At 44.0% G+C, this 13,776-nt stretch overlaps 1 long non-coding RNA gene across 1 annotated transcript; it reads right to left on the bottom strand.

Annotated features, from left to right (window-relative positions):
• Window positions 1-9,768: 9,768 nt before the first annotated feature.
• LOC115028933 (uncharacterized) lies at window positions 9,769-13,754 on the bottom strand. The gene is made up of 6 exons (XR_003834603.1): window positions 13,658-13,754; window positions 11,854-11,976; window positions 11,413-11,547; window positions 11,189-11,278; window positions 11,073-11,101; window positions 9,769-10,186 (listed from the first exon to the last, which is right to left on the bottom strand). It is a non-coding gene; the product is annotated as an uncharacterized LOC115028933 (long non-coding RNA).
• Window positions 13,755-13,776: the final 22 nt, after the last annotated feature.

Here is a 13,776-nt window from a genome sequence, read left to right as displayed (position 1 = left end):
TAATGCGTTTGCATCGCTACCAGGTCAAGGATTTGATTGTCCGGGAGGCCCGCAAGAGACGAGGGGATCTCCGCTACCGTGGGACACTAGTGCAGATCTACGAAGACTTCACACAGGAGGTCCTCGAACAGCGGGCTAAGTACCGGAACATCATGTCAAAGCTGTACAACCTAGGCCTCAGACCGGCTCTTCTGTTCCCTGCTCGCCTGCAGATCACACTGGGAAATGGGGCTAAGAAAAGGTTTCCCTCGCCCGTGGAGGCTGTAGCCTTTGCAGCTAGCCATGAACGTGAGTAGGCTAGCTAACCACTGATGTTGTGCTAGGCTAGTGGTGGCTGGGCTAGGCTAAGCTAACCGTTGTTCTGTTGGGACGTAATTTCTTTTAGAACTAACGTTACCCAGCCAAAACAGCACGAAGTGTGCACCTTTGCAATGTTCTTGCTAACATATGCTGTTCACAATTATCCACACTTATTAAGGAGGTTGTATTAGCATGATGTGGGTACTGAGACACTTTGAAGAAGGAGAGATGATTCAGGTAGGGAAGTCATTGGCCAATTTTATTGGCAGACACATTTTTGGATGGAGCTAAGGGGTGGGGAGGGAAGGGGGCTAGGGCATGGGAGGAGGTGGGAGGGAGGGGGAGTAGGGGATGGGAGGGAGAGGGCGGGAAAGGGTGGGACATTTATCTTGATGGGGCTATGGGTTTCCATTTGTTGGAGGCAGCTATTTAATTTACATTCTGTTTTGTCATTTTTATGTACACCATTTTTAGTTGTGGCTGTTCTAGGGCTGACCTGACACTTTCGATGCTATACGCGGTGTCATGGCTAATGTAACTGGTACAGGGACTGGTGGTGGACAGGCGGTCAGGATACTATCTCTGAATACTGGTGGGTTGAATGCTCCGGTGAAACGCACAAAGATTATGACACATCTTAAAAACTTGAATGCGGATATAATGTTTATACAGGAGACACATCTTTGTAACTCTGATCAGCGAAAGCTGAATAGGCCATGGATTGAACAAATGTTTCATTCGCAATTTAACCTAAAGACAAGGGGCACAGCCTTTTTAATTAGGAAAAATGTCAATTTCACCCCTACTAATACAATTTTAGATCCAAATGGACGTTATGTCATCATTTCTGGCACACTCTATCAGAAGCCGGTCATCTTAGTATCTGTGTATGCACCCAATTGGGATGATCATAATTTTGTGAAATCGCTATTCTCCACCATTCCGGATTTGAATTCCCATCTATTAATATTGGGAGGAGATATGAATTGTGTTATAGACCCAACACTAGACAGATCTAGTTCCAGACCTGTTGCGCCGTCTAAAACGGCACAGACTATCTCTGCTTTTATGGATCACTATGGCTAGGTCGACCCGTGGAGATTTTTACACCCCTCGGTTAGGCAATACTCTTCTTTTCCCATGCACATCGTTCATACTCGCGCATATATTATTTCCTTGTATAAAACATTTATTTCGTCAATTTTCTCAGTTCATTACTCACCGATAACTGTATCAGATCATTCATCTGTGATCTTGGACCTTCACTTTGATCATAAGCCTAAGGAATTTAGATTGTGGCGTCTTGACCTTGCTATCTGATGCAGGCTTTTGTGAGTGTATTTTGGAATCAATTGCATTCTTCTGTGAGACCAACCAAAATGAGGAGACCTCTGCATCCCTACTCTGGGAAACCCTTAAAGCATTTCTTAGGGGTAAGATCATCTTGCATACGTCTCATGTTAATAAAATTCGTAGAGCACGCCAAAGAAAGCTGGAGGAGTCTATCATTAATCTAGACAACCAACTCTTATCCACTCAATCACCTGATATATTTAAAGAACGGATGGGGCTCCAAACAAAACTTGACCTTCTCCTGACGAGAGGCTGAACGACTCCTTCTACATTCACGAGGGACTATATATGAACATGGAGATAAGGCTGGCCGTCTCCTGGCCCACCAATTAAAGGCTAGGGTGGCCTCAAATCAAATCACCCAGATTCGGGATGAGTTGGGGTCTCACACTTCCGACCCGGGGGAGATTAATAACATCTTTAAATCGTACTTCTCTCGTCTCTACACATCTGAATCCCCTGATAGCGAAGATCAGCTACTTACATTTTTTGATAAACTAGTAATGGAGGACTTCTCACCGTCATCCACAGTCCGCCTTCTCCTGCCAAACCGGAGGTTGTCATATCTCTTGATGCTGAGAAGGCCTTTGACAGGGTTGAGTGGGCCTATCTGTTTTATGTCCTTCGACATCTGGGCTTCGGTCCTGGCCTCATCTCTTGGGTTAGACTTCTGTACTCTTCTCCTCACTCCTCTGTATGTACTTTTCCGTGAGACGCGTCAGGGTTGTCCGCTTTCCCCACTACTATTCGCAATTGCTATCGAGCCATTGTCAATGGCTCTAAAAGCAGAGAGAGGAATTAAGGGGATTCAGAGGGGGGATATCGAACATAGGGTCTCGTTATATGCTGACGACCTGCTTCTGTATGTGCGCGATCCTATAGCTAGTAATCCACACATACTCTCACTTTTGACCACTTTTGGTTAATTTTCAGGATACAAATTAAACATCCAAAAGAGTGAATGTTTCCCTATCAACCAATTGGCTACAGAGTTACCTCCGTTGTCGTTGCTTTTTAGAATATCCAACTCAGGGTTTAGATATCTAGGCATTGCAATCACGCAGCCTTTTAGTGCGTTACGAGAACAAAATCTTACTGTCCTGACGGCAACAGTCAAATCTGACCTACAAAGGTGGGGTCACCTGTCATTCTCTTTAGCAGGAAGAGTTCAGACGATAAAAATGAACATACTGCCCAGATACCTATACATCTTCCAATGCCTACCTATTTTTTTGCCTAAATCTTTTTTCACTGCTATTGATAATATTATTTCCTCATTTATTTGGGCCGGTAAAGATGCAAAAGCTAGTAGACCATTACTGCAGAGGGACAGGTCCCTAGGTGGGCTTGGTTTACCTAACTTTATGGGCTACTACTGGGCCAGAAACACACATAAGATCATGCTCTGGTTCACTTCGCCCCAGAGTGACTGGTGTCTTGTGGAGGCCAACTCATGTCGATCCACGTCACTTCAAGCCCTCGCGTGTAGCACTCTGCCCCTTTCCCCCTCACAGTTCACATCTAACCCCGTTGTAATTAACACTCTAAAGATCTGGGCACAAGTTAGACGTCACTTTGGTTGGCTCACTCTTCCTCAAGCAACTCCTGTCTATAATAACCATCTATTTCTACCAGCCACAATTGACCCCCAATTCTCTTACAACTTGGAGAGGGAAGGCCTCGGCTGCATAGGGGAGTTATACATTGATGGCCTGTTTGCCAGTTTTGACCAACTACGGATTGCCTTGCATTTAAAAGGATCTGATTTTTTCAGATTCTTTCAACAAAGAAATTTTGTTAAGACCCACTCTCCACAATCCCCCCAAACCCTGCCTCCCAGTGTAGTGGATCTGGTACTTAAAGCAAGAACTTTATCTAGGCGCCATGTTTCTTATTTTTATGATCTTTTTTCTCCGGTTGGTGAATTTGCCATTAATAAGATTAGAACTAATTGGGAAAAGGAACTACAGATCACCCTCTCGGATGACTTTTGGAGGGAGGCCCTGAGAACCGTCAACTCATCCCCCAGTTGCGCTAGACTTAGCCTAATACAGTTTAAAGTTCTCCATAGACTACATTATAGCAAGGCTAAGCTCTCCAGGATTTATCCAAATAGATTGGACGACAGTTGTGATAGATGCTCCCAGGCCCCCTGCGACCTGACTCACATGTTCTGGTTGTACCCTAAATTATCTACCTTCTGGCAATCTTTCTTCGAATGTATTTCTGAATAACAGATTGGAGCTCTTTCCTCACACACACTCTCAGAATGAGTCCACACATTCAAACATGGTTTTATTTCAATCTCACCTTCCTGACTTTTAGGCTCCTACTGCTCCACATTTCAAATAAAATCAATTAAAATGTATTTATATAGGCCAATATCACAAATTAGACATTTGTTTGCCGCTCTGTGTTTGGGTTCTCACAACTTTTCTCCACCATAACAATACAAACAGAATAAGTATGGACCCAGCAGTTTGTGAGGAGGAGTTTTATGTTTGGTATATTCCCTTAATCTTAATTTTTGGGCAATGGGAAGAAGCCACCTGTAAAAGTGACCAACAGGCACTTCTTCGACAGGCCCACAGGATGGTGACTGAGAAGCCCTGGTTGAGGAGTCTACTGCCTGCGGAAATCAGAGATTTCATCAACCTCGCAGATCAGTCTGCCTCCCTGTCAGCTCGCCAGCCCACATTCCTGGATACTCGCCTGGCCCTGGGAGGTCCTCTGCAGAGGGCTCCCAGGCCTCTGAGGAGGAGATTTGGCAGTGCAAGCCGGCGTCATGTCGGCTCGCTGTCCCCGTCATGTCGGCTTTCAGTCCCCCGTTCCTGCTGCCGGACCTCTGCAGACCCCAGTTACCGCTGCTGCCGGACCTCTGCAGACCCCAGCTTCCCCCCTGCTGCCTCTCGAGACCCCAGCCCCTGTGCTCCCCTCGCCTCTCGTGACCCCAGCCCCAGCGCTCCCTTTGCCTCTCAAGACCCCAGCCTCCAGCCTGGCCTCCTGAGCGGCTATGACTGCCTTCAGACCGACCTCTTGAGTGGCTCTGTACGCCTCCAGCCCGGCCTCCTGAGCGGTCCTGCCCGCCTCACCATTCTCCATCCTCGTCTCCCTGGCCTCCAGCCTGGTCTCCCCGGCCTCCAGCCGGGTCTTCCTGGCCTTCAGCCCCATCTTGCCGGCCTTCCCCGACCTCCTGCCCGGCCTACCAAGACCTTTCCCTATCTCCTGCCCGGTCTTCCCCGACCTCCTTTCCGGCCTTCTCCGTCCAGCTACCCACTTAGTTCCCTGGCCTTTTTTGTACTCTTAAAGTACAGACATAAACTTTAACAGTGGCAACCTACCACATGAGAGACACAAAAAGTCCGGGGTTGATGGCCCGGTTGCTGAGTTAGTAACAAACATTTACATAAATGCAAACAGATAGAGAGGGAGAGGAGGAGGAGAGATGAAGAGAAGGAGGAGAGCAGAGAGGTGTCCCCCGGATGTCTAAGACTATAGCAGCATAACTAGGGAAGGTCCAAGGCAAGCCTGAGGGTCACTTCTGAGGGCCATCCAATCCCTGTACGGCCAAAGCGAGATTTGTGTCCAGATACTCGATGGGACTCGTTCTCAGTGGATGTTGGCTTCTGCAAGGGCTGCGCTTAATCACCCATCCTGTTTGTGATATTCATGGTCAGGATATCGAGGCATAGTCGTGGAGGAGAGGGGTTACAGTTCGGTGGCCTCAGGATCTCATCGCTGCTCTTTGCAGATGATGCGATCCGGATGGCACCATCAGTCTGTGACCTTCAGCAGTCATTGGATTGGTTCGCAGCCAAGTGTGAAGTGGTTGGGATGAGTATCAGCACCTCCAAATCTGAGGCCATAGCTCTCAGCAGGAAACCGGTGGATTGCCTACTCCGGGTAGGGAATGAGTCCTTACCGCAAGTGAAGTAGTTCAAATACCTCGGCATCTTGTTCGCGAATGAGGGCACAATGGAGCGAGAGATTGGCAGGAGAATCAGAGCAGCATGGGCGGTATTGCATTCGCTTTACCGCACCGTTGTGACGAAAAGAGAGCTGAGCCAGAAGGCAAAGCTCTCGATCTACCGGTCGATCTTTGTTCCTACCGTCACCTATGGTCATGAAGGCTGGGTGGTTCGGGCTTCTAGTAAGGATGCCACCTTGACGCCTGCCTAGGGAGGTGTTTCAGGCACGTCCAGCTGGGAGGAGGCCCCGGGGAAGACCCATGACTCGGTGGAGAGATTATATCTCCACACTGGCCTGGGAACGCCTCGGGATCCCAGAGTCGGAGCTGGCAGAAGTGGCCCGGAAAAGGGAAGTTTGGAGTTCCCTACTAGAGCTCTTGCCCCTGCGACCTGACCCCGGATAAGCGGTAGACGATGGATGGATGTTTAAACTCACCAGGTTTTCTCCCATCTGTGTTTTGTTCCCTGAAAAAACTAAAAGACAAACGACAGTTAACATCCAGTTTTTCTCTAAAACGTCCTATTTGTAAAGGTTTCATGTGTTAATGCTCTCACCTTTAGTTTTGGTCCATATGTTGACTGTAACCACACTGATGATGAGTGCTGCTAAACCCACACACACGATGATGAACCTCCACCAGACTGAGAGAGAAGTTAGAAATGTTTATACAGTCTGAGGTGTTTTGATGACGAGCTGTTTTTTAGCGTCTTCTTGTGCTGTCTCTAAATCTCTAATATCTGAATTAAAGTATTGCTCCATGTCTATGAAAGAGATTTTCTATGATGAATACTTATGTCCTTTTCACTCACCTTGTTCTATTGGATTATTGTTGTCTTCAGATGCAGTTTATTTCGTCCCTCCTGATGTGCTCCTGTTCACTGTTGTCCATTTAGTTCTTGTTGGTGATGTTGTAGATGTTATTGGTGGTGTTGTAGTTGTTGTTGGTGATGTTGTAGTTGATGTTGGTGATGGTGATGTTGTGGTTGTTGTTGTTGTTGGTGATGTTGTAGTTGTTGCATCATCACCTTCAGGAATGAAATAACAAAAAACAAACTGAATTGTTAAAAAAAACTCTGCAAAAAACAAATCAGAATGATGTGATAGTAAAATCTCAAATATAATCACATATCTGGTGTAATTATCCACACGTGATTTTAAGCAGCTCATCATATGCTCACCTGGTTTCTCACCTGAAGGTGAACAGATGCTCTTTCTTATTGTAACTATCTGTCACTCCACATTTCAATAACTCATAAAACTTCTCATTAAAGTGAGCTGTTTGAAATGTGACCGCGGCTGAACAGGTAGGGTGTGATGCGTTCATGTCTATGAAATCATTCTCATCACCCTCATACAGCCACTTCACTGTCTGTATACACCGATAGAATGCAGACACAGAGCAGTTTAATGTCACCTGATCATTGTTGTGATGTTCAGTCACTGAAGATGGAGATATTGTGAGAGAAAGACAACAAGAAAAAAGATTAATTCCTCACTGTGAACAAAATAATTGTAATGTTTCAGTAAATTGTTCTAACAGACAGAAAACATTAAGATGTGAATACTCACAGGTAACAACAGACAGAACATGCAGAGCATCTTGACCTTGTTGTCCTGATATGAAGTGTGTGCAGGTGTAAAGACCAACATCCTGAACTGTGACCTTCTTTATAACCAGAGAACATTTCTCTGTAACACTCAGTCTGTCAGATTTAGCTCCAGCTTCTTTGTGAATCTCCCCGTGTTCAAACAGCGTCACTGTGTTCTGTGAAGATCTCATAGTCCAGGTATAACTGTTACACTTCTGATCATGTATCACATATTCAAAAGGCAAAGTAACATCATCTCCAACTCTGACAAAGATGGAGGAATAATCACCAGATGCTGCTGTTGAGAAAAAGAGAGACACATGAAGAAAGAGTTCACTAAACTCAACATGTTACAATAAAAACTTGTGTGTGACAGTTAAAGGAAGAATACTTAATAAAGTACTATTATTAATATCAATGCAGTTTTGTAACATTTCTTCATTGAATGTGTGTTTCATGTGTGTTTACCTGTAAACAGCAGCAGCAGCATCAGAAATGAAGACATTATGATCCTTCTGAATTCAGCCATCGTGCTTCTCTCTTGGTCTCTCGTTCTCAACTGTCAAAGTTTCGAACCTGCTGCTTCTGAAACATGAATACAGCATCTACTTCCTGTGGTCACTTCCTCTTCCTCACTTCATCTCTCCTCTGTTGGCTGTTGAGATGATGTGTGATATTAGTTTTTATTATCTCTGAATGTCTTGTGAATATCAGAAGAGTGAAAAACATTGCAACATCTAACTTTTAAGTTTGACAAATGTTGCTGCCTTTCTTATCTACAGTGATTCACAGTGATGATAACTGATCAGTGTTAGAACAGCGGAAGTATAATAAATGTTAGCAGTAATGCCAATAGTTTTCTTTAGATAGTGTTTATTAAAAACAGAGAGCATTCGTAAGCATTCAGTCCTCGGTCCCCTCCTCTTCATCCTGTACATCCTTCCCCTCCGATCAAATTCTGTTCCAACATTGCATCCATATCCACTTCTACGCCGACGACACTCAACTCTACTTCTCCTCCAAGACCATCACACCTGTTGTAGTGAATGTTTATCTAGCAAGTACTTTGTATCCAACATATACAACAATAATATGTGTAATATTCAGTGACTGTGATATTCAATATACCAATCTGATTTATAATAGCATAGAAGGTTGTATGCTCTGAAGGTTTGAAGGCCATTCTAAAAGCGAGCATATGGGAGTGAAAAAAGCCCCCCAAGTTAACCCATAAAAGACAAATTTATGAGAGCCTCAGCATATAGCGAATGAGAGGGGGGTGACATGTGCCTGTGGAGTGGGCATAAGACAGAACTAGACTATGTTTGATAACCCGACGACATCCCCTCACACAGGGTAGATAAGCCTTATGTATGGAAATGTTATGGACTCAGGTGTTAGATCAAGAGAGAATGTGAAAAACACAGTCCCTTGATTTATTGTCAGGAGACTAAGACAATGGGAAATGATTGACATTTTAGCCTCAGTATCGTCATAGAGGTGTGGGCAAATGTGTATAAAAGAAAAGCACAGAACGTTAGGATTTAGTGTTTACAACCGGTTGTAACCTCGGGTGATTTCTTATTTTCATATAAGAATAAACTCTATTGTATCTGACTTTGTTCTTTTCCAGTGAACTTCTTTTGAATCTGTTGTAACTTTAAGACTAGAACTAGATCAGAACTTCAATAGCTTATTAGATTTAAAGTGTTCAAGGAAGAGGTCCAGTCTTCACTTCTGGCCCGGAGAAAATACTTTTTCCCCAACACACCCACCACCCACTCGACCCCCACTGTCTGTCTTAACGATATTAAAACAGGTTTTTTTTCCTTCTGTTTGGTCTTTTGTTTGCATCTTGTGTGTATGCACACATTTCTAGAATTTGTAGATTTGTCTATTTCCAAATGGTTAAACTTCTTTAAGTATCTAAAAAAGCCATATATAAATTAAATGTATTAACATTATTATTATTATTATTATTATTATTATTATTATTATTATTATTATTATTATTATTATTATTATTATTATTATTATTATTATTATTAACATCAGCAGCAGAGCTCTGGAGATTTCACCCTCGGATATTGACCGCATAAACATGAGAAACATGAAGTGTGAACACATTAATGAGTGTCTACATTAACTGTCTCTATGTGTCTACTTGTGAACACATGTAGCAGGTCTGTTCATGTTGTTTTGAAATAGTTTGTAGATCTAAAAATCTGATGTTTTATCCGAGTGTGTGTGACGTCACCACTTCAGAGTTCTCTGCTCTGCACACTGCAGACATCTTTGGTCCTTTATTGATTTTTTGGAATAGTGTGTGTTTGTGTGTCTGCATAGTGTTCCATGTGCAGCGTGAGTGTGAAGGATCTCTGACGCCACCCACTGGAGACAAATAGTAGTTTCATGTTTGAAATATAAAGAAAGAACAAGAAACAAGAAAACCTCCAACAGAGTGTGAGTGGTTCAGTAAAACACACAGAATAATTAAACTCATTCTTTATTCAGTAAAACATAACAGAAAAAAACCAATATTCACTTAAATGGTACAACAAAACAACTGTGAATTTAAAAAAAAGCGAGAATTAATTTAAAAAAACTTCATTATGCCCGTGCAGGGACTGAGAATAAGAATAAGAATATATTATATATTTAATATGGCTGCCACTTTTTCACACTCCACCTCCAGAGGGAGTCTCAACTCTCTCACATGTTTCCATAAAGTCAGTGCTTTATTCTCACTTTGCTGCAATTAAGCCAAGAAAAGCATCAACACGATAAAGATTGATATAAATATAACTGCCAGCTTTGCCCTTAAAATTCAAAATCTATAATGCAAAAAATTGTGCAATTTAATATTCAACATGTTACTTCTTTGGTTTGTTGACGGTGGCGTGGAGGTCGCTGGGATCAGCTGCAGCTCTCACAGTAATGTAGGTCACCGCATCTCCTTCATCAGCATCGTGAACCTGCAGGGGAAAGTACGGACGGACACGTGAAGGACTTCTGAACGTCCTGACTTTGCTGTTATGTAACAAGCGAAATATTCACTGCAGCTTTTATCTGCTGATTGTCATGAAGTGTTGTGTGTGAGGTTGTCATGCTGGTCTGATGGTGGCAGGAGAGGAAAGGTCACAGGCGGAAACCTCCGGGTCTGAAGAGCCTTAAAGCTGCATTCTCTCTAATGGCCAGCAGGGGGCGACTCCGCTTGTCGGAAAAATAAGTCTGTTTGTGGGCGTCCCGGTAGCACAGGCGACCCATATACAAAGACTGAGTCCTTACCACAGCGGCCTGTGTTTCAAGTCCGACCCATGGCCATTTGCTGTATGTTATTTCCCTTCTCTCTCTCTTCCCCTTTCACGATCTACACTTCTCTCTCTGTCATTAGAGGCATAAAAAGCCCAAAAATATAACTTAAAAAAAGAAAGAAATCTGTTTGTATAGAAGTCTCTGAGAAAATTATCTGACTGAAGTTTCTTCATGACTTTATGTTCATAATCTCTAGTTTCAAGTCTTCCTCAACACAACATGATGTTCATTTTGTAAATTATGATCCCATTTACAGTAAACTAGACGATAAAGCAGCGTATGCTTTAGGGCGGGACTACCTTCTGATTGACAGGTCGCACAGTTTCAGTTCATGACAGCTAATTGACACCTCTTTGGTCACATAAAATGTCTTGTTAAACGTTCGGTTGTACTTCCTGCTGCTTGTGTTTATATGTTCCACATTGAGTCATTTGAGCTTTGCTGCTACACAAGCTCTTACTTTCTCTACAATACATGCTTATTCTCAGCATCACGGTGGTATAAAAGTTAAATTATTATTATTATTATTATTATTATTATTATTACCATGATGTCATCCGTCTGTGTTTTTTTCCCTGAAAAGAAACAAAGAGATTCCACAGTTAAAATCTGGGTTTATCAGAACTTCATGTTTAAGAAGTTTAATGTGTGAATGTTCTCACCTTAAGTCTTCCATCTGAGGACAGACACGCTGGTTATTAAGAGCGCTGCAACACCGACCAACGCGCCAACGAGCCAGATCCACCGCGGAGCTGAAAAGAGAAGTTACAAGTGTTAAAAATAGTCTGAGGTTTTTCATGATTTGCAGTGCATAACTAATTCTCTACAATCTGAAGGAAAAAAACATATTTTCTAACTGTAGATGTAGTTCTGTTTACACATTCACCTGTTGGATAATTTTTGTCTTCAGATGCAGCTTCCTTCATACCTCCTGATGTGCTCATGTTCACTGTTTTCCGTTTAGTTCTTGTTGGTGATGTAGTAGTTGTTGTTGGTGATGTTTTAGTTGTTGCATCATCACCTTAAGGAATGAAATAACAAAAAATAAAAAAACTGCATCGTTAAAAAAACTTCTGCTCAAGACAAAAGTCAGAATGATGTGATAGTAAAAGCTCAAATATAATCACATATCTGGTGTAATTATCCACCTGTGATTTTAAACAGCTCATCATATTCTCACCTGGTTTCTCACTTGAGGACTGAGGAGGGCTGAAGGTGAACAGATGCTCTTTCTTATTGTAATGATCTGTCACTGCACATTTCAATAACTCATAATAACTCCTATTAATATTTTCTTTTGATGTATACTTATGTCCTATTCGCTCACCTTTTTCTATTGGATTATTGTTGTCTTCAGATGCAGTTTCCTTCGTCCCTCCTGATGTGCTCATGTTCACTTTTGTCCATTTAGTTGTTGTTGTTGTTGATGTTGTAGTTGTTGCATCATCATCTTAAGGAATTAAATAACAACATGCAACAAACAGAAAATAAATGTTAAATACAGTCTGAGGTGTTTTGATGATGAGTTGTTTGTTAGCATCTTCTTGTCTCTACATCTCTAATCTATCCATCCATCCATCGTCTACCGCTTATCCGGGGTCGGGTCGCGGAGGCAGCAGCTCCAGTAAGGAACCCCAATCTTCCCTTCTCCGGGCCACACCCTTCAGCTCCGACTGGGGAATCCTGAGGCGTTCCCAGGCCAGTGAGGTGATATAATCTCTCCACCGCGTCCTGGGTCTTCCCCGGGGTATCCTCCCAGCTGAACGTGCCTGGAACACCTCCCTAGGGAGGCGCCCATGTGGCATCCTTACTAGATGCCCGACCCACCTCAACTGGCTCCTTTCAACGTAAAGGAGCAGCGGCTCTACTCCGAGTCTCTCACGGATGGCTGAGCTTCTCACCCTATCTCTAAGGGAGACGCCAGCCACCCGTCTGAGAAAACCCATGTACCTTGTACCCGTGATCTCGTTCTTTTGGTCATGACCCAGCCTTCATGACCATAGGTGAGGGTAGGAACGAAGATCGACCGGTAGATCGAGAGCTTTGCCTTCTGGCTCAGCTCTCTTTTCATCACAAAGATGCGGTAAAGCGACTGCAGTCCCGCCCCCGCTGCTCAGATTCTCATGCCAATCTCTCGCTCCATCATCCCCTCACTCGCGAACAAGACCCCGAGGTACTTGAACATCTTTACTTGGGGGTAAGGGCTCATTCCCTACCCGGAGTAGGCAATCCACCGGTTTCCTAAAGAGAGCCATGGCCTCAGATTTGGAGGTGCTGATCCTCATCCCAACCGCTTCAAACTCGGCTGCGAACCGATCCAGTGACTGTTGAAGGTCACAGACCAATGATGCCATAAGGACCACATCATCTGCAAAGAGCAGCGATGAGATCCTCAGGCCACCGAACTGCAACCTCTCTCCTCCACTACTACGCCTCGATATCCTGTCCATGAAAATCACGAACAGGAGTGGTGATAAAGCGCAGCCCTGGCGGAGGCCAACATTCACTGGGAACGAGTTCAACTTACTGCCGAGTATCCGGACACAACTCTCGCTTTGGGCGTACAGGGATTGGATGGCCCTCAGAAGTGACCCCCTCACCCCATACTCCCAAAGCACCTCCCACAGTATCACCCGGGGGACCCGGTCATACGCCTTCTCCAGATCCACAAAACACATGGGCGTACTCCCAGGCCCTCTCCAGGATCCTTGCGAGAGTGAAGAGTTGGTCCTTTGTTCCACGACCAGGACGGAATCCGTATTGTTCCTCTTCAATCAGAGGTTTGACTACCGGCCGAACCTTCCTTTCCATTACCTTGGAGTAGACTTTACCAGGGAGGCTGAGAAGTGTGATACCCCTGTAGTTGGCACACACTCTCTTGTCCCCCTTTTTAAATAGGGGAACCACCACCCGGTCTGCCACCTCCTAGACACTGTCCCAGACTTCGACACAATGTTAACGAGGCGTGTCAACCACGACAGCCCCTCAACACGCAAAGCCTTCAGCATTTCTGGATGGATCTCATCAACCCCTGCGGCTTTGCCACTGTGGAGTTTTTGCTTAATTGAAGTGTTGCTCCATGTCTATGAAAGAGATGTTCGATGATGTATACTTATGTTCTTTTCACTAACCTTGTTCTGTTGGAAAAATTGTTGTCTTCAGATGCAGTTTCCTTCGTCCCTCCTGATGTGCTCATGTTCACTGTTGTCTGTTTAGTTGTTGTTGGTGATGTTGTAGTTGTTGCATCATC

Source organism: Cottoperca gobio, chromosome 24 (genome assembly GCF_900634415.1).
Source record: "Cottoperca gobio chromosome 24, fCotGob3.1, whole genome shotgun sequence".
NCBI lineage: Eukaryota > Metazoa > Chordata > Actinopteri > Perciformes > Bovichtidae > Cottoperca > Cottoperca gobio.
Note: the sequence above shows the minus strand (reverse complement) of the source record. Positions and strands in the feature narration are given on the sequence as shown.